Here is a 21,901-nt window from a genome sequence, read left to right as displayed (position 1 = left end):
GATGAAACCAGAAAAAGGAGATGTCTTATCCTTATTTCTTGCGGTATCCTCAAAAGCAGTAAGTGCCGTCCTTGTTAAGGATCACGAAGGTACACAACATCCTGTTTACTATGTAAGTAAGAGTTTGCTAGATGCCGAGTCCAGGTATTCTCATTTGGAAAAACTTATTCTTGCTTTAATCATGGCATCTACTAAATTGAGACATTATTTTGAAACTCATGCTATTATTGTTAAAACTAATTTTCCAATTAAGAATGTTCTCAAGAAACCTGAAATGTCAGGAAGGATGGCTAAGTGGGCAGTGAAGCTTAGTGCTTATGATATTAGATATGAGCCTAGAACAGCCATTAAATCCCAAGCCTTAGCTGACTTTGTGGCAGATTTCAGTAGTGACTTGCAAAAGGAAGCCGAGTTAGAAGTCCAACAGCTAGAGGAAACTAAGGATCATTGGATACTCTATACTGATGGATCCTCTAATGTCAAAGGAACAGGGCTTTGAATACTACTAAAATCGCCACAGGGGGACATAATACCCCACTCTATAGCTTGTGAGTTTCAAACTACTAACAATGAGGCTGAATATGAAGCCTTGATACCTGGTTTGCAAATTGCTAAGCATATGAGATCAGGTATTTTGAGGTACACGTAGATTCATTATTAATCACTAATCATTTTAATGGATCCTATGCTGTTAAAGGTGAAAAGCTAACCAAATATTTAGAGATAGTCAAAGAACTGGCACTCTCTTTTGTTTCCTTTAGTTTGACACCGGTACCAAGGGAGGAAAATACAGAAGCTGATGCATTGGCTAATCTAGGATCATCTTTGAAGATCCCGGAGGATATAAGTATCCCCATCATCCATATCCTAACCCCTGCCATCGAGGATCATGTGACTATGGAGATAGGAGAGGATTCTGCAATCATCCCTAGTGATGATACTCAATCTCATTCAGGATCATGGATCCTCCCAATCATGAGATACATACAACATGGAGAGATTCCTACAGGAGAAAATCCTAGGGCTTTCAAAATTAAGGTATCCCAATTCACAAAATTAAATAATATGTTGTATATACTGTTAGGGCTGGATTTTTGTGATACATGATCCTTACATGTGATCCTAACCAGTGATCCTTGTTTCTTTAGCGGATAGTGATCCTCAGCAGGACTTCAGGATCAGGATCATGGACCATCCCAGGATCCTCATGCTAACAGTTACCTTCATTGAATTAAATGTTGTTTTGCAGGAACATCTAGCAGGATCCGCTCTTAGCATCACAATCAAAGGACGCGTCTTTATAATTATAGCATGTGCTTAATCGGAGATGGACGTTGCAAAGGATATGGAAACTTGGCATGATTTAAGGGCGACAATTTAGGCTAGATTTGCTTTTATTTCTAAAGGGGTAATGAGCTGATTATTAGTCTTTTTACCTAAAATAGGTCACTTACACTTGTATATATAAACACTCTTCCCCATTCGGAAGAACACACAACACAATTCTCACACGCTTAGACACTCGAAACTATAGTGATCCTTGTACTCAGCTCATTATCATCCGAAGTTGTAACCATATTTTGATATATTGAAGTTGGTGATCGGTAGTTGCCATCACTCGAGGTTTTTTATGCCGGAGATCATACATTGATCAAGGGCTTTTTCCTCGTATAAATCATTGTGTCTTTGCATATTACATACTAAAGTGATCCTTTACTCTTTCAATAAACCAAGCATCATACCCCGTTTACATAGAGTTTGGTTGCATTATCCTTGTGTGATTTTTGACCAAAACAGTTTGGCGCCCACCGTGGGGCAATTGGTGCTTCATTCATAAGAAAACTTTCTGTTCGAAATCATTTCAAAGAGTTACATGGCTTCGTCATTGAAGAATACATCCACAGCGATGTCGGCAGTCACTTCATCTACTGGCATTCCACCTTTGCCTCCACCACCAGCTGGATCTCAGAAAAATGCTGAGAAGAGACCAACTTCTATATCCTCTAAACCATCATCTTCTGCTCTAACTTCTTCTGTTCCCAGTACTAGTGATATATTTACTTTGATTTTGCAGATGAGGGATCGTATGCAGCAGCAGGATGAAACTAATGACAGGATCCTCAGAGAAATCGGAGATCTCAAAAGGCAAAAGAAAACGGCAGAGGATCATTCCCCACTAATGCCCAAATCTTTGAATTTTGATACTCCAATGATTACTTCTCAGCCAACAGAGGTCCCAGACATACAATATATGGGTGGATCAAGAGGAGTGCATTTCAGCCCAGCAACAATGACTCAGGCATCAGGATCATATTTTCAACCGGCGGGATCCTACGCCCAGCATTCGGGATCCTTCATGAGCTTAGGATCCTCCTTTGTCCCTGGATCATCCCAGGTTCAAGGATCCTCCTTCGTTCCGGGATCATCCCAGGTTCAAGGATCCTCCTTTGTTCCAGGATCATCCCAGGTTCAAGGATCCTCCTTCGTTCCGGGATCGTCTCAGATACCAGGATCCTTCCAGATGCCAGGATCCCTAAAAAGTTTGCAAACAGGAAGTCTAGATGTCCATCAAGGGGACTTCATTCCAATGCAGACCATTGCTTCCACTGGTCCCTCCGTTATCCCAGAATCCCAGCAATATGGATTCACACCCAATGTTCCTAACTTGAACCCGATGGGAGGTAACACCTTAAATAATTATCCTACCACTAACCATGGATTCGTGCAGGATACAGGTATCAATCATGCTATGGCCAGGGAGTTACAGAAGCTGAAGGATATGATATCAAGTGTTCCAGGGGTAGTCAAGCCTATCCCGGAGATTGCAGATGGGAGCCATAAGGTATCTCGTTTTGCACCACCAATTTGTGATGCAGAGGTACCCAAAAGGTTCCATATCCCTACTATGAAGCTGTATGATGGTACAACGGATCCTGAGGAGCACATAGCACAATACAGGGAGAGGATGGAGATCAATCCAATCCCAGAAAATTTAAAGGAAGCATGCTTATGTAAAGGATTTGGATCCACCCTTACTGGATCAGCTCTTAAATGGCTGCTAAGTCTTCCCCCTTACTCTATCACTTCATTTGCTAATTTAGTTAATTTATTCAATAACCAATTCTCTTGTAGTAGAAAATTTGAAAGATTAACTAGTGATTTATATAGGGTAACTCAAAGTCATAATGAATCATTAAGGGATTATATAACTAAATTTAGTAAAGAATCCTTGGACATTCCCAACTTGGATATGGCTACGGCTGTTGAAGCCTTCAAAATGGGACTGCTTAAGGATTCATTGTTCTATGATGATCTTGTTATGATACCATGCAGGAATCTAGATGAAGTAAGAACTCGGGCACTCAGGTTCATCCGGCTAGAGGATGACAAGAGGATCCAGGAAAGACAAGTAGGATCCTCAAAACAGGAGAAGCAAGGATCCTCCTTCAGGAGCAATAAATTCAAATCCTACCATAGAAATGACAACCAGAACGTGCATGCTATTGACCAAGAAGAGGATGATGAGGATTATCCTCCAATTTCTGAATATTGTTTTTCTGTTGACAATCATGAACTAATCCTTGCAATGCAGAATCTAGGAGAAAAAGCCAGATGGCCCAGAAAGAATGACAAACCATCCGGGACTAAAGACAAGTCAAAGTGGTGTGCATACCACGAGGATTTCGGGCATCTAACTGAAGAATGCATAGCATTAAGAAAAGAAATTGGATATCTGCTAAGCAAGGGACATTTGAAAGAATTGTTGGGAAGAAAAAAGCAAAAAACTCAGGATCCTGAAAGGATCCCTGAAAAGGCTCCAGCCCCTCCGGCGAATGCACAAGTGATCAACTTTATTTCCGGAGGATCAGATATTTGTGGTACATCCTTCTCGGCAGCCAAAAGGCATGCAAAGGAAGCAAAAATGGATAATGGAGAAAGACCTATTCGAACATCAAGTGTCTCGGAAGGAAAGACGATAACGTTTGATGAGGATGATCGCATTAACATCCAGGATCCTCATCATGATAGTTTAGTTATTACTCTCTTTATTTCTAACCATTTTGTCCGCAGGATCCTTATCGACGGAGGAAGCTCAGTGAACATTATCCAGCTTGATGTTCTGAAGAAAATGGGTATCCCAGAATCAGACATCACACCAAGATCCTCCGTGCTTGTAGGATTCAGTGGAGAAACGAAGAAAACTCTGGGGGACATCAAACTCCCAATCTACGTGGAAGGATTACATAATTATCAAAAATTTTGTGTTATTGACTGTTTATCTTGTTGCAATGTTATCCTTGGCAGGCCCTGGATACATGATATGAAAGCAGTCCCATCCACCTATCATCAATGAGTGAAACTCCCTAGCCCATGGGGGATAATCAAGATCGACAGTGATCAGCAGGAGGCTAAGGATTGTTATACCTCATCCATGAAGCCAACTTCGAAGCCAAGGGAGCAATAGCAATTACAGTATCCTCCGAGGAATGTCTTGGAGGCAAGGGAACAAGATGTGGACGAAATCCTCTTGGATCCTAGTGATCCTGAATCAAAAATCTATATCGGATCAGGGATCCTTGGCAAAATGAAAGAAGACATAATATCCTTCCTCAAAAGAAGAAAATCTACCTTTGCATGGAAGCACGAAGATATGACAGGTATATCTAAGGATATCATCACTCATAAACTTGGCATTGACAGGTCTATCAAACCAATCCATCAAAAAAGGAGGAAGTTTGCACCAGAAAGGAATGCCATTATCCAAGAAGAAGTAGAGAGACTACTTCGAGAAGGTATGATCAGAGAGGTAAAATATCCAAAATGGTTAGCCAATGTGGTCGTTGTCCAAAAGAAAAATGGAAAGTGGAGGGTATGTGTCGATTTCACTGATCTGAATAAGGCATGTCCCAAGGATCCTTTCCCATTACCCCACATTGACTCCATGGTGGATGCAACGGCGGGGCATGAACTGTTGACCTTTATGGATGCATCATCTGGATTCCAACAAATTCAGATGGAACCATCCGACCAAGAGGATACGGCCTTTATGACCCCAACCGGTTTGTATTGTTATATTGCCATGCCTTTTGGACTAAGAAATGCAGGTGCAACATATCAAAGGCTGGTGAATATGATGTTCAAAGATCAAATTGGACAAACTATGGAAGTATACATAGATGATATGGCAGTCAAATCAAAGAAAGCTGAGGATCACCTAAGGGATTTGGAAGAAGCATTTGATATCCTTGATAATTATAACATGAAGCTTAATCCTTCAAAATGCCACTTTGGTGTTAAGGCAGGTAAATTCCTAGGATATATGGTAACTCAGAGGGGCATTGAAGCAAGCCCGGAGCAAATTAAAGCACTGGTGAATATCAAATCCCCTGCCAATGCTAAGGATGTGCAAAGGCTAACAGGCAGGATAGCAGCTTTAAACAGGTTCATATCAAAATCCTCAGAAAGATGTAAAGAATTTTATGATATCCTAAGGAAAAACAAGAAATTTGAATGGACTGAAAAGCATGAGAATGCTTTACAAGCCCTTAAAGAATATATGTCCTCAGCACCAGCATTAATGAAACCCGAAAAAGGAGATGTGTTATCCTTATACCTAGCGGTATCCTCAACCGCTGTAAGTGTTGTCCTTGTTAAGGATCACGAAGGTACACAACATCCTATTTACTATGTAAGTAAGAGTTTACTTGATGCAGAATCCAGGTACTCACACCTTGAGAAACTTATTCTCGCATTAATTATGGCATCAACTAAGTTAAGACATTATTTTGAAACCCACACTATTGTTGTTAGAACTAATTTTCCAATCAAGAATGCCACTGGTCAAACACCTTTCTCTTTAGTATTTGGGGCAGAAGCAGTGATCCCAACAGAGATGGTGGTCCCAACTACTAGAACAAGTGCTCGTGATCCTGAAGAGAATGCTACAATCCTAGCTTAGGATTTGGATACTATTGAGGAAATCGGGGATCTGGCTAGGATAAGGATGGCAAGCTACCAACAAAGAATGGCTGGTGCTTACAACAAAAATGTTAGGATAAGGAAGTTCCAAGTCGGAGATATGGTGTTGAGAAAGGCATTCCAAAACACTATCAATCCTGCTGACGGGAAGTTAGCACCAAAGTGGGAAGGCCCTTACTTGATTGAAGCTGAAGCAGGAAAGGGGGCATACAGATTGCTAACCATGGAAGGAAATTTGTTACCAAGAGCCTGGAATGCTGTTCACCTAAAGAAATATTTCATGTGAACATGATCCTTCAAGCATGTGATCCTTACATTGAAGTATCCTCGAAGGATCCCGGTGATGTCAGTAATCCTTACTCTGGTAATGTCCTTATCCAAAAACTATTACATTTCCTTACTTTTTACCTAAGGATAAGGATCATGTATCCTTCATCCTCTTCTCACGAACCATTTGAGTTATGATAGTTCAGGTATCTTCAGCATATCGTTAAAGATCTTCAAAAGCACCGCAGATCCTTGGGTTCAACCCCAGTTATCCTTGGGATTATCCCCAGTTTCCGCCAGCAGCGCACGATGATCCTGATATAGTTCACGTCTTTGGGACCAGTACCCACTTCCGGGGCTGACAACCTCATCGTACTAGCTATATCTAGGATCCTACGTATAATGGTAGACGTACCATACATCCGTTCCTAAGGTTTCTAACGTTTTCATGTTAGCTAAGGTTTTGACATTCTCATGTCACTAAGTTTGGATAGTCGCCAGTAAGGGCCATACTCCAGTTTACATACGATCCTCTGGGCTTGTCCCCAGTTATCCTTTGGGCTTGTCCCCAGTTATCCTTTGGGCTTGTCCCCAGTGATCCTTTGGGATTATCCCCAGTTACCCTTTGGGCATGTCCCCAGCTACTAACTTATCTTTTACATTGGCTTAGTCCCAAGTTATGTTTCATTTTTCAGGTTTTCAAAGTTAAACACATAAGGATCCTTAATCCTTATTATCCATTGAAATCTCATCTACGGTTATCTTGATTAAAGGTTAGGATCCTAACTTGGATCCTCAGGTATGATCCTTGACTATTTTGATTATACTGAACAACCCTTACACTTTGACAACTAAACCTATGATCCTTGAAATTGATTTCTTCAAAAATCTTCAGTGTCAGGATATTTGATCTAGGATCATATCCTAAATTTATTAAACATGGTTTGCTCAACTCTTGTTACTCTAACAAATATATTTCTAAAACAACTGGAAAATAAAGAGGATAAATAAAGGATAACAACACGAGATAAGCCAGAAAGATTAAAGTTATATTATTAACAGAAGGATCTTAAACCCTTTCAAAAAGTTGTCAAAATTGCCAACCCACATTTCTACCAGCAAAACGTGGCCCGTCCACATGGGTTGGCAAAGGGTGCCCATTGTCTATGCGGTCTTAGCAGGTGCAGGAAATTAAAGGCGGCAGGATCACAAAGGCTTCATCCCCCAAACAGAGGATCCCTCCACCATTTGCGATCCTACCTATTGTCCAAAGGATCCAGGATCCTTAACCCTAAAAACTATTGTTTAAGTACAGACCATCATTGTTTGAAAACACCAAAAACCACTACCAAATTTTAAAAATTGGGCTCCGGCTATGTCTAGAAATTTCCATCATTGCCCAATCTTGCAGCTCAAACCTTCGCTGCACCATCACCACCAGCTCCACTTGCTTCCCCCTGATCCTTGCCAGCATCACCACCTTCAAGCATAGGGATCTCCTCGGCCTCATCATCATCCTCCAACTCTGCCAGCCTTGTCTTCCAGCCTTCCACGTCCCATGTGCCTCTATCGAAGGAAGGATACTGAGCCTCCGCAGCCATCTGCAGCTGGATCTTATACATGGTTATCGCAGCAGAGACCTTAGCATCCTGGGTGATATCACGCTTCTCGTAGTCAAAGTTGATCAGTGCTTTGACAGCTTCATCCTTGGTAGCCCGGAGCTCCTTCTCAAGATCAGCTATCTTGAGGTCCTTCAGCACACCCATCTGTTGAAGGTCGGCAATTTGGCGATCTTGATCTTCAACGTGGTTGACATAAGTCTCTATTTCGGTAAATTTCTGCAAGAAAAACAAGATATGACGTCAGACACAAGTGATCCTCAAACAGGCAGGATATACAGGCATGATGTTCGAGCAGGATATTCAAGTAGGATAACCAACAGGGGCAATGATCCTTACTTCATTAACGTAATCAAGAAACTACTGGCGGAGCAGGGGAAATCCTTGAAGATCCTCAGAAGCCTTTCTCTTCTTTCCCTTACCCCTAATAGGAGCTTTAGGGGCTGAAGCAGAGGGACTGGCAGCAGGAGCCTTCTTCCTTGCAGATTTAACGTTTGCAAGATCATCAATACCAAACTTGGAGGCAGACTTGACAGATTTCCCAGCGCCTACACAATCAAAATAAGATAAGTACTTTAACTAATTCAAAAAATCCTACATAGAACTACTTTTTAATGAGGATACTTACTTGACATTGTGGCAGAAGCGGAGGATACTTCATGTGAATCTTGAATGGCAACTTGAAAACTTCTTGTCTCCGGATCAAGCTTCTTGAAGGCCAAAAGCCTCTCTTTTGCCGCAGGTGTCAGCTTCAGATAAGAGACGGAGATAGCTGCACAATAAACAAATAACAAAGAAAGACATTAGTGATCCTCATCATAAGAGACAAGTCTGATGGTGATCCTTCCAGGATCCTCTATTCTACCATGAGTAGCCCACTCCTTGGGCAGATCCTTCCCATTAGGGATGGTATCCCTCCTAACAAAGAAGAATCGTCGCTTCCAATTTGTATCATTCTTGGTGACCTTAAGAACAGGGTGATCCTCCCCAGCTTTCCGTTTCAACAAGTATCGACAGGAACCAAACGTGGTAAGATCATATAGCTCAGCTAGCTCCGACATCCTTAAGTCAATCCCCTCCTGCTCGATGATCCTCTCAAGGGTATACAGAACCCTCCAGATCATCGGCATGGCTTGGATATAAGATATGCCGGTCAAGGAAAAGAAGGATTGGGTGAAGGCTGGAAAAGGATACGAATATCCTATGGTAAACGGAGTTGCAGGAAAGGCCACCCAGGTGTCGGAAACAAAATCGCTTAAAGCGGTGGAAGTGAATGACTTGAAGATAGCAACCGCCGGAAAACAGTGACGGATCCTATCAACATGAGCATCGGTGAAGCAGCATCTCTCGGCAGGAGAGTCTTTAATGATCCCTTGGCTTTTCAGGGGACTGCTCTTCTTGTGATCCTTGTGAGGGGAATTTCGGAGCAACATACTCATGGCAGAATAAAAATAGGGGAGCAGAAAAACAGAGCAAGAGAAGAAAGAAAGAGGAGAGAAGAGAATACCTGATCGATCTTCGGTAGAGATTATAAAGGGAGTATATCTTGAATTTAAATGCAGATTGATCCTAACCCTATCTCCTATTTATAATCATGATTTGCAGGGATATCACTTCAGTGACGTAAAGGTTGCAACGGCTAGTCCGGTTATAACGGCTAGTTATCCGAGTCGCCCGTTGCAGATAAGATCAAAGCAAAATACAACTCGTTAATTTACAATAAACTCCTTATATTTTGGGGGCAATTGTTAGGGCTGGATTTTTGTGATACATGATCCTTACATGTGATCCTAACCAGTGATCCTTGTTTCTTTAGCGGATAGTGATCCTCAGCAGGACTTCAGGATCAGGATCATGGACCATCCCAGGATCCTCATGCTAACAGTTACCTTCATTGAATTAAATGTTGTTTTGCAGGAACATCTAGCAGGATCCGCTCTTAGCATCACAATCAAAGGACGCGTCTTTACAATTATAGCATGTGCTTAATCGGAGATGGACGTTGCAAAGGATATGGAAACTTGGCATGATTTAAGGGCGACAATTTAGGCTAGATTTGCTTTTATTTCTAAAGGGGTAATGAGCTGATTATTAGTCTTTTTACCTAAAATAGGTCACCTACACTTGTATATATAAACACTCTTCCCCATTCGGAAGAACACACAACACAATTCTCACACGCTTAGACACTCGAAACTATAGTGATCCTTGTACTCAGCTCATTATCATCCGAAGTTGTAACCATATTTTGATATATTGAAGTTGGTGATCGGTAGTTGCCATCACCCGAGGTTTTTTATGCCGGAGATCATACATTGATCAAGGGCTTTTTCCTCGTATAAATCATTGTGTCTTTGCATATTACATACTAAAGTGATCCTTTACTCTTTCAATAAACCAAGCATCATACCCCGTTTACATAGAGTTTGGTTGCATTATCCTTGTGTGATTTTTGACCAAAACATATACGATCTCTTGCAGGACCATACTTAAGATGCATTGAGGATCCTGAAATCCAAGAAGTTTTAAAAGACCTCCATGAAGGAGATTGTGGAAATCACACTGGGGGCAGGGCATTATTCTCAAGGATCCTGAGGACATGATACTATTGGCCAACTATGAAGAGAGACGCTGTGGAGTATGCTAAAAAATGTGATCCTTGTCAGAGACACTGCAATATCCTTCATCAACCGGCTGAATTCCTGCATCCTATATCCTCCTCTTGGCCGTTTATGAGATGGGGTATGGATATAGTTGGTAAGCTTCCAAAGGCACCTGGTGGAAAAGTGTTCATGCTTGCTATGACTGATTACTTCTCCAAGTGGATAGAGGCTGAAGCCTTTGCCCAAGTCAGAGAAAAGGAAGTTATATCCTTCATTAAAAGAAATATTATTACTAGATTTGGTATCCCTTCTGAAATTATATGTGATAATGGTTCCCAATTTATTGGGGGCAGAACTACTAACTTTTGTGACAGTTGGGGGATTAAGATGATAACATAAACACTAGTCCCCCCACAAGCTAATGGTCAGGCAGAATCATCCAACAAGATTATCATCAACAATTTGAAAAAGAAGCTTGGATCCAAGAAAGGAAAGTGGGCAGAAGAACTACCTTATGTGCTTTGGGCTGATAGGACAACTCCTAAGAATGCTACAGGCCAAACTCCATTTTCTTTGGTATTTGGGGCAGAATCAGTGATCCCTACAGAAATGGTGGTTCCAACTGCAAGAACAAGTATTCGTGATCCTGAAGAAAATGACAAGAACTTGGTTCAAGACCTGGATACTATAGAAGAAATCAGGGATTAGGCAAGGATAAGGATGGCCAGTTATCAGCAAAGGATGGCTGGAGCCTACAACAAAAATGTCAGGATCAGGAAGTTCCAAGTTGGTGATATGGTACTAAGGAAAGCATTTCAGAATACCACCAATCCTGCTGATGGAAAGCTGGCACCAAAGTGGGAAGGTCCTTAGTTGATTGAAGCTGAGGCAGGAAAGGGGGCATATCGATTGCTAATAATGGAAGGTGATTTGCTACCTAGAGCCTGGAATGCTGTCCATTTGAAGAAATACTTCACGTGATAAGGATCCATGATCCTCACTTGATAACTATCCTTAAAGGATCCCCACAGCACAGATGATCCTTATTGTGGTAACATCCTAATCTCAAACTATTTCATTCTCTTATTTTCTCATAGAAGGATAAGGATCCTGCATCCTCTATCCACCTTTCACTTGATTCTGAATTTTGAAGGTTCAGGTATCCTTAGCAAAGGTTTGGTTATCCGCAGAAGCAACCAGTTATTTGGGCTTGACCCCAGTTATTTGGGCTTGACCCCAATTTCGCTAGTAGCGCACGATGATCCTGATATAGTTCATGGCAATGGGACCAGTACTCGCTTTAGTGGCTGACAATTCCATTGTACTGGCTATACCTAGGGTGCTACGTATAATGGTAGACGTACCATACATCCGTTCCTAAGGTTTCTAACATTTTCACGTTAGCTAAGGTTTTGGCATTTTCATGTCACTAAGTTTGGATAGTCGTCAGTGAGGGCCATACTCCAGTTTACATATGATCCTTGGGCTTGTCCCCAGTTATCCTTGGGCTTGTCCCCAGTTATCCTTGGGCTTGTCCCCAGTTATCCTTTGGGCTTGTCCCCATTTGCTAACTTTTATCTTATATTGGCTTAGTCCCAGGTTGTATCCTATTTCAGGTTTTTGAAGCTAAACGTCCAAGGATCCTTGACCCTTACCTTCTCCTAAGGTTTGTCTTATGGTTATCCTGATTATAATATTAAGGGTTAGGATCCTAACTTGGATTCTCAGGTATGATCCTTAACTATTTTGATTTTATTCATCATTTATTTGAAATAACCCTTATACTTTAACAACTAAACTTGTGATTCTTAAACTATATTATTTTTCAGAACTTATCGATTATGGGATATGTGATCCTTGATCATATCTTAAACTTTTTGGATATTTTTTAAATTTTTCAAGGCTTGATAAGTTTGAACAAAAATGAACATTATAGCGGTTGGAAAGTAAAATAATAACAAGGATAACATCACAAGATAAGTCAAAAGTTGAAGTTTTATTTATTAACAAAAGTTTAAACCATTTAAGGTTGTCAAAATTGCCAACCCACGTTTCTACCAGCAAAACGTGGCCCGTCCACATGGGTTGGCAAAGGGTGTCCATTGTTCATGCGGTTATAGCAAGTGCAGGAAATAAAAGTCGGCAGGATCACAATGGCTTCATCCCCCAAACAAAGGATCCCTCCACCATTTGTAATCCTACCTATTGTCCAAAGGATCCTTGATCCTTAAACCTAAAACTATTGTTTAGAGTACAGACCATCATTGTTTAAAACATCACAACCACAAAAAACCACTACCAAATTTAAAAATTGGGCTCCGGCTATGTCTAGAAGTGCCCATCATCGCCCAATCATGCAGCCTACACCTTCGCTGCCTCATCATCCCCTCCAGCTCCAGTATCCTTCACCTGATCCTTGCCACTGCTACCAGCCTCGATCGCCAGAACCTCTTCAGCCTCCTCTTCCTCATCATCCTCCAACTCGGCCAGCCTAGCCGTCCAGCCTTCCATGTCCCAGTTGCTCCTATCAAAGGCAGGATCCTGAGCTTCTTGAGCCATCTGTATCTTGGTCTTGTACATGGCAATGGCGGCGGAGACTTTAGCATCCTGTGTGATCTCGTGCTTCTCGTAGTCAACATTGATCAGAACCTTGGCCGTCTCAGTTTTGGCATTCTGGAGGTCTTTTTGGAGGTCAGCAATTTTGAGGTCCTTGAGCATTACAACTTGCTGGAGGTCTGTATACTTTTTGTCCAGCTCTTCAACGCTCCCAACATAGTCTTCAATCTCATCAAATTTCTACAAAGGAGAAAATGCAAAGATTAGAGTCTGGTGATCCTTAAATGGATAGGATAACTAAGCTAAGTCAGTGATCCTTACATCATTGAAGTACTCGAGGAATTGATGACGGATCAGAGGTAGGCCTTGAAGGTTGTCAGCTTCAGAGCTCTTTCTTTTCTTACCACCTCTTCCCTTTGAAGTGGCAGCCTTGGTGATCACGATGGAGGGGCTAGCAGCAGTCTTTTTCTTGGAGGACCTGACGTTGTCAAGATCAGTGACACTGAACTTGGAGGCAGACTTTGAGGATTTACCAGCACCTGCACATTCAAAACAGATAAGTATCTTTATCCTATTTCTATTTAACTATTTACTTAAATTTTTAACTATATAAAAAACAGGATACTTACTTGACATCGTGACAGAACCTGAGGATACTTCTTATGAGTCTTGGGTGTTTGTCTTGAATGACCTTGTTGCAGGATCAAGTCTTCTAAAAGCAGCGAGCCTTTCCACAGTGATAGGTGATGGTATAAGGTGTGAAACAGAAACAGCTGTACGACAAAAAACAAAAGGGTGTTAGTGATCCTTATACAACAACAAGATTTTCTGGTGATCCTTCTCAGGATCCTCTATCCTACCATGGGTGGTCCACTTCCTTGGCAGATCCTTCCCATCTGGGATAGAATCCCTTCTGACAAAGAAAAAACGCCGTTTCCAGTTTGTATCGTTCTTGGTGGCTTTGAAAATGGGGTGTTCTTCACCGGGTTTTCGCTTAAACAAATATCGTTGGGATCCAAACGTTGTGAGGTCATACATCTCTGCCAACTCCGACATTCCTAAATCAATCCCTTCTTGCTCAATGATCCTTTCAAGGGTATATAAGACCCTCCAGATCATTGGCATAACTTAAATGTAGGAGATGCCGGTAAGGGAGAAGAAAGACTGGGTGAATTCAGGGAAAGGATACGAGTATCCTATTGAGAAAGGAGTGACCGGGAAAGCTACCCAAGTTTCAGAAATGTAATCACTCAGGACGGTGGAGTCAAATGGTTTGAAATAGGTGTTCGCCGGAAAGCAATGCCGGATCCTATCTATTTGTGGGTCAGTAAAGCAGCATCTTTCATTCACCAGATCTTTGATGATCCCCTGGCTCTTGAGAGGACTATCCTTCTTATGATCCTTAACAGGAGTGGATCTCAACATCATCTTGATTACGAAGAAGGTGAAGAAAGAAGGAGCAGAGAAAGAAAATGTAAAGGAAGAAGAGGAAAAGAGATACCTGATTGATCTTCGGATGTGAATTTAAAGGGAGTTTCTCTTGGATTTAAATGCAAATTGATCCCTATCTCTAACTCCTATTTATAATGATGATTTGCAGGATAGTCACTTCAGTGACGTCAGGTTTGCAACGGCTAGTCCGTCTTCAACGGCTAGTTATCCGTTGGCTTGTTGCGGATAAGAACAACAAAATACAACTCGTTTATTTACGTAACTACTCCTTATATTTTGGGGGCAATTGTTAGGGGAGGATTTCTCAATGACCTGTGATCCTCAATTATTATTCTGTTTGGTGATCCTTACTTCTGTGTCAATTAGTGATCCTCAGAAGTGCTTAAGGATCAGGATCATGGATCATCCTAAGGATCCTTATACTAGTGATTGTCTACTTTGAATATGGTATTAGTTTGCAGGAGTACCAGCTTGGACTTGGTCTTGGCAAAGTTCCTGGAGAATATTCCACGTTTATTCCGCACGTGCTTGGCTGGAAGTGGACGTTATGGAGTCGTGGAAGACTTGCATGATTTGCGGAATGTTAGTTAGTGTAGATATCTTCTATTTTTAAAAGGGGTAGCGGGCTAATTAGAAAACACTTGGCTATTTTTGGCTACACACACACTCGTTCAACCGCTCTCACCAGCTCTCGGCAAAACACTTAGCAATTTCACACATTTTTACGGAATACACTATAGTGATCCTTGTACTTAGCTCGCTATCATCCAAAGTTGTAACACGTTTATTGTTTAATTTGAGTTGGTGATCGGTAGTTTCCATCACCTGAGGTTTTTTATGCCGGAGATCATTCATTGATCAAGGGCTTTTTCCTCGTATAAATCTTTGTGTCACTTGTGCATTTCATTTCTGAGTGATCCTTATTGTTATTCTTCAATTCAAGCATCATACCTCACTACAGAAAGTTTGGTTACATTGTCTTAGCTTGATTTTTGACCAAAACACTAACCATGGCCTTATGCAGGATACAGGTATCAATCATGCTATGGCTAGGGAATTGCAAAAGCTAAAAGATATGATATCAAGTATTCCAGGAGTAGTCAAGCCTATCCTGGAGATTGCGGATGGGAGCCATAAGATATCTCGTTTTGCACCACCCATCTGTGATGCTGAGATACCCAAGAGGTTCCAGGTACCAACAATGAAGTTATATGATGGCTCAACGGATCCTGAAGAACACATAGCACAATACAGGGAAAGGATGGAGATCAATCCCATCCCAGAAAGGTTAAAGGAAGCATGTCTGTGCAAGGGATTTGGGTCCACTCTTACTGGATCAGCTCTTAAATGGCTGCTAAGTCTTCCCCTTATTCTATTACCTCATTTGCTAATCTAGTTAACCTGTTTAATAACCAGATTTCTTGTAGTAGGAAATTTGAGCATTTAACTAGTGATTTATATAGGATAACCCATGGTCATAATGAATCATTGAGAGATTATATCACCAAGTTTAGTAAAGAATCCTTGGATATCCCTAACCTGGATATAGCAACGGCTGTAGAAGCCTTTAGAATGGGATTGCTTAGGGATTCATTATTCTATGATGATCTTGTTATGACACCTTGCAGGAATCTAGATGAGGTAAGAATCAGGGCCCTTAGGTTCATCCGGCTAGAGGATGACAAAAGGATCCAGGAGAGGTTAGCAGGATCCTCAAAGCAAGAGAAGCAAGGATCCTCATTCAAGAACAACAAGTTCAGATCCTACAACAAGTTTGATAACTAGAATGTGCATGCAGTAGAACATGAAGAGGATGATGAGGATTGTTTTGGTCAAAAATCACACAAGGATAATGCAACCAAACTCTTTGTAAACGGGGAATGATGCTTGGTATGATGAACAAAGATAAGGATCACTTAAATGAAAATTGCACAAGTGACACAAGGATTTATACGAGGAAAAAGCCCTTGATCAATGAATGATCTCCGGCATAAAAAACCTCGGGTGATGGAAACTACCGATCACCAAACTTCAATATAATAAACAATGTTTACAACTTTGGATGGTAACGAGCTAGGAACAAGGATCACTATAGTATCATATGCTAAAGCGTGTGAGAAATGTGTTGTGTCTTCCGAATGCTCAAGAGTGCAATTTATATAAGTGTGTGTGGTCGAATTTAAGGCAAGTCACCTAACTACTAGCTCGTTACCCCTTTAGAAATAGAAGTAAATTTAGCCTAACTAATTGCCCGTAAATTGTGCTGAGTTTCCTTATTCTCCACAACGTCTATTTCCGACGGTGTATGTGCGAGACTTACGTGAAAGATTCCTTAATGACGTTGCCAAGACCAGGTCCAACTCGTAATTCCTGCAAAACAACACTAAATTCAAAGAGAACAATCGTTAGTATGAGGATCCTTAGGATGATCCATGATCCTGATCCTGAAGCTCTTCTGAGGATCACTATCTGTCAAAGAAACAAGGATCACTCGTTAGGATATCATGTAAGGATCACAGGTCATTAAAATCCTTCCCTAACAATTGCCCCCAAAATATAAGGAGTAATTATGTAATATTAACGAGTTATATTTTGCTGATCTTATCTGTAACTAACTCAACGGATATATAGCCTGTTTTGGTCAAAAATCACACAAAGGATAATGCAACCAAACTCTATGTAAACGGGGTATGATGCTTGGTTTGTTGAAAAAGTAAAGGATCACTTTTACTATGAAATATGCAAAGACACAATGATTTATACGAGGAAAAAGCCCTTGATCAATGTATGATCTCTGGCATAAAAAACCTCGGGTGATGGCAACTACCGATCACCAAACTTTAATATAAGAAAAATAGTTACAACTTCGGATGATAATGAGCTGGGTACAAGGATCACTATAGTTTCGAGTGTCTAAGCGTGTGAGAATTGTGTTGTGTGTTCTTCCGAATGGGGAAGAGTGTTATATATACAAGTGTAGGTGACCTATTTTAGGTAAAAAGACTAATAATCAGCTCATTACCCCTTTAGAAATAAAAGTAAATCTAGCCTAAATTATCGCCCTTAAATCATGCCAAGTTTCCATATCCTTCACAACGTCCATCTCCGATTAAGCACATGCTATAGTTGTAAAGACGCGTCCTTTGATTGTGATGCTTAAGAGCGGATCCTGCTAGATGTCCTGCAAAACAACATTAAATTCAACGAAAGCAACTGTTAGCATGAGGATCCTATGATGGTCCGTGATCCTGATCCTGGAACTCTGCTGAGGATCACTATCTGCCAAAGAAACAAGGATCACTGGTTAGGATCACACGTGTGGATCATGTATTGTAAAAATCCAGCCCTAACAATTGCCCCCAAAATATAAGGAGTTTATTGTAAATTAATGAGTTATATTTTGTTCTGATCTTATCTTCAACGGACAACTCGGATAACTAGCCGTTATAACCGGACTAGCCGTTGCGATCATTACGTCACTGAAGTGACATCCCTGCAAATCATGATTATAAATAGGAGATAGGGTAAGGATCGATTTGTTATTTAAATTCAGGATATACTCCCTTTATAATCTCCACCGAAGATTGATCAGGTATTCTCTTCCTTTCTTTCTTCCTTTTCCTGCTTTGTTTTTTCTGCTCTTGCTCTGTTTTTGTTCTGCCACGAGTATGTTGCTCCGAAATTCTCCCCATAAGGATCACAAGAAGAGCAGTCCCCTGAAAAGCCAAGGGATCATTAAGGACTCTCCTACGGAGAGATGCTGCTTTACCGATGCTCATGTAGATAGGATTCGTCATTGTTTTCCGGCGGATGCTGTTTTCAAGTCATTCACATCCACTGCTTTGAGTGACTCTGTTTCTGACGCCTGGGTGGCCTTTCCTGCAACTCCGTTTACCATAGGATATTCGTATCCTTTTCCGGCCTTCACCCAATCTTTCTTTTCTTTGACCGGCATATCTTATATCCAAGCTATGCCGATGATCTGGAGGGTCTTGTATACCTTCGAGAGGATCATCGAGCAGGAGGGGATTGATTTAGGGATGGCAGAGCTGGCTGAGCTTTATGATCTTACCACGTTTGGTTCCTATCGATACTTGCTGAAACGGAAGGCCGGGGAGGATCACCCTGTTTTAAAGGTTACCAAAAATGATACAAACTGGAAGCGTCGTTTCTTCTTTGTAAGGAGGGATACCATCCCTAATGGGAAGGATCTGCCCAAGGAGTGGGCCACCCATGGTAGGATAGAGGATCCTGGAAGGATCACCATCAAACTTGTCTCTTATGATGAGGATCACTAATGTCTTTTTTTGTCCTTTGTGCAGCTATCTCCATTGCTCATCTCAAGTTAACCCCTGCTGCAAGAGAGAGAGTTTTAGCTTTCAAAAAGCTTGATCCTGAGACCAGAAGTTTTCAAGTCACCATCCAAGATTCACAAGAAGTATCCTCCGCATCTGCCACAATGTCAAGTAAGTATCCTTACCAAAAAGTAAGTTCTATGCAAAAATGTTAAATTAGTTAGGAGACTTATCTTGTTTTGATTGTGTAGGCGCTGGGAAGTCTACTAAGTCTGCCTCTAAGTTCGGGATTGATGAACTTGCCACTGTCAAGTCTTCAAGAAAGAAGACTTCTGTTGCCAGTCCCTCTGCTTCGGCCCCTAAAGCACCTGTTAGGGGTAAGGGGAAGAAGAGAAAGACTTCTGAGGATCTCCAAGGATTTCCCCTGATCCGCCAACAGTTTCTCGACTATGTCAATGAGGTAAGGATCATTGCCCCTGTTGGTTATCCTTCTCGAATATCCTGCTTGTGTATTCTGCCTGTATATCCTGCTTCTTTGAGGATCACCTGATCCTGAACTTACCTTTTTTCTCTTTTGCAGAAACTTGCTGAGATTGAGACCTACCTTGGCCATGTCGAGGATCAGGAAAGCCAAATCGCCGACCTCCAACAAATGGGCGTATTGAAGGATCTCAAGATAGCCGATCTTGAGAAGGAACTCCGGGCTACAAAGGATGAGGCTGCTCAAAGGCTGATCGACATGGATGGCGAGAAGCAGGAGATCACCCAGGATGCCAAGGTCTCTGCCGCAATTGCCATGTACAAGATACAACTACAGATGGCTGCGGAGGCTCAGGATCTTGCCTTTGACAAAAGCTCATGGGACGTGGAGGGTTGGAAGGCAAGATTGGCAGAGCTGGAGGATGAGGACGAAGCTGAGGAGATCCCAATGCTGGAGGGCGGTGATGCTGACAAGGATCAGGGTGGAGAAGCTGGTGGTGATGGAGCAGCAAAGGTGTGAGCTGCTGGATTGGGCGATGATGGATATTTCGAGACTAGGCCGGAGCCCAATTTTTTAAGTTTTGGTAGTGGTTTGTTTGTGGTTGTTGATGTTTGAAACAATTATGGTTTGTAACTTGAACAATAGTTTTTAGGGTTAAGGATCATGGATCCTTTGGACAATAGGTAGGATTACAAAAGGTGGAGGGATCCTCTGTTTGGGGGATGAAGCCTTTGTGATCCTGCCGCCTTTAATTTCCTGCACCTGCTAAGACCGCATAGACAATGGACACCCTTTGCCAACCCATGTGGACGGGCCACGTTTTGCTGGTAGAAACGTGGGTTGGCAATTTTGACAACTTTTTGAAAGGGTTTAAGATCCTTTTGTTAATAAAATAACTTTAATCTTTCTGGCTTATCTCGTGTTGTTATCCTTTTTATTTTCCAGTTTGTTTTAGAAACATACTCGTTAGAGTAACAAGAGTTGAGCAAACCATGTTTAATAAATTTAGGATATCCTGACACTGAAAATTTCTGAAGCAATCAATTTCAAGGATCATAGGTTTAGTTGTCAAAGTGTAAGGGTTGTTTAGTATAATCAAAATAGTCAAGGATCATACCTGAGGATCCAAGTTAGGATCCTAACCTTTAATCAAGATGACCGTAGATGAGATTTTAATGGATAATAAGGATTAAGGATCCTTATGTGTTTAACTTTAAAAACCTGAAAAATGAAACATAACTTGGGACTAAGCCAATGTAAAAGATAAGTTAGTAGCTGGGGACATGCCCAAAGGATAACTGGGGATGATCCCAAAGGATCACTGAGGACAAGCCCAAAGGATAACTGGGGACAAGCCCAAAGGATAACTGGGGACAAGCCCAAAGGATCGTATGTAAACTGGAGTATGGCCCTTACTGGCGACTATCCAAACTTAGTGACATGAAAATGTCAAAACCTTAGCTAACGTGAAAACGTTAGAAACCTTAGGAACGGATGTATGGTACGTCTACCATTATACGGAGGATCCTGGGTATAGCCAGTACGATGAGGTTGTCAGCCCCGGAAGTGGGTACTGGTCCCAAAGACGTGAACTATATCAGGATCATCGTGCGCTGCTGGCGGAAACTGGGGATAATCCCAAGGATAACTGGGGTTGAACCCAAGGATCTGTGGTGCTTTTGAAGACTTTAACGATATGCTGAAGATACCTGAACTATCATAACTCAAATGGTTCGTGAGAAGAGGATGAAGGATACATGATCCTTATCCTTAGGTAAAAAGTAAGGAAATGTAATAGTTTTAAGATAAGGACATTACCAGAGTAAGGATCACTGACATCACCGGGATCCTTCGAGGATACTTCAGTGTAAGGATCACATGCTTGAAGGATCATGTTCACATAAAGTATCTCTTTAAGTGAACAGCATTCCAGGCTCGTGGTAACAAGTTTCCTTCCATAGTTAGCAATCTGTATACCCCCTTTCCTGCTTCAGCTTCAATCAAGTAAGGGCCTTCCCATTTTGGTGCTAACTTCCCATCAGCAGGATTGATAGTGTTTTGGAATGCTTTTCTCAACACCATATCTCCGACTTGGAACTTCCTTATCCTAACATTTTTGTTGTAAGCACCAGCCATTCTTTGTTGGTAGCTTGCCATTCTTATCCTAGCCAGATCCCTGATTTCCTCAATAGTATCCAAATCCTGAGCCAGGATTGTAGCATTCTCTTCAGGATCACGAGCACTTGTTCTAGCAGTTGGGATCACCATCTCTGTTGGGATCACTGCTTCTGCCCCAAATACTAAAGAGAAAGGTGTTTGACCAGTGGCATTCTTGGGAGTTGTCCTATCAGCCCATAGCACATAAGGTAACTCCTCTGCCCATTTTCCCTTCTTGGATCCTAGCTTCTTCTTCAGATTGTTGATGATAATCTTGTTGGATGATTCTGCTTGGCCATTGGCTTGTGGATGAACTGGTGTTGATGTTATCATCTTAATTCCCCAACTGTCACAAAAGTTAGTGGTTCTGCTTCCAATGAATTGGGAACCATTATCACATACTATTTCAGAGGGAATGCCAAATCTAGTTATAATGTTTCTTTTGATAAAGGATATAACTTCTTTTTCTCTGACTTGAGCAAAGGCTTCAGC

Source organism: Helianthus annuus, chromosome 12, assembly GCF_002127325.2.
Source record: "Helianthus annuus cultivar XRQ/B chromosome 12, HanXRQr2.0-SUNRISE, whole genome shotgun sequence".
NCBI lineage: Eukaryota > Viridiplantae > Streptophyta > Magnoliopsida > Asterales > Asteraceae > Helianthus > Helianthus annuus.
Note: the sequence above shows the minus strand (reverse complement) of the source record.